The following is a 542-nucleotide window of genomic DNA, read 5'->3' as shown; positions in this document are numbered from 1 at the left end:
TCTTGACTGTATTAACATCAATATTCTGGTTGTGACATTATACTATAGTTTTGCAAGATGGTATCATTGGGAGTAACTGGGTAACGGGTACATAGGATCTCTCTGTATTATTTCTTACAAGAGCATGTCAACCTAGCTATTTTTAAAAATAAAAAGTTAAATGGAAAAAGAAAAGACTCTTCTGTTCCTCTGTTTATCCCCTTCTCCTGGACACTGCCACAGTAATCCACACGAGGTATTAGTGGGTAGTCAAGGCACTGAAATTATCCCCATCTCCCATTACCTCAACAGGAGCTTCCTGGAGATCATGGACAGGCAACGTTTTATAGAAGAACTGCCTTGAATTTAAAATCAGGATACTTTGAGGCTTGGTCTTAATATGCTTTGTGACCTTGGACAAATGGCTTGGCCCCTCTGAGATTCCATTTCATGACTGTAGATAAATTTGAAGATTAAATGAAAATGTGCAAACACTTGGTAAGTTGTAAAGCAGTACACAAAAAGGAAGGTCTTCCTCCCTCTCTCTCTCCTTTCTTGTCTTC

The sequence above is a fragment of the Camelus ferus genome, chromosome X (assembly GCF_009834535.1).
Source record: "Camelus ferus isolate YT-003-E chromosome X, BCGSAC_Cfer_1.0, whole genome shotgun sequence".
Lineage (NCBI taxonomy): Eukaryota > Metazoa > Chordata > Mammalia > Artiodactyla > Camelidae > Camelus > Camelus ferus.
This window is presented reverse-complemented; position numbering follows the sequence as displayed.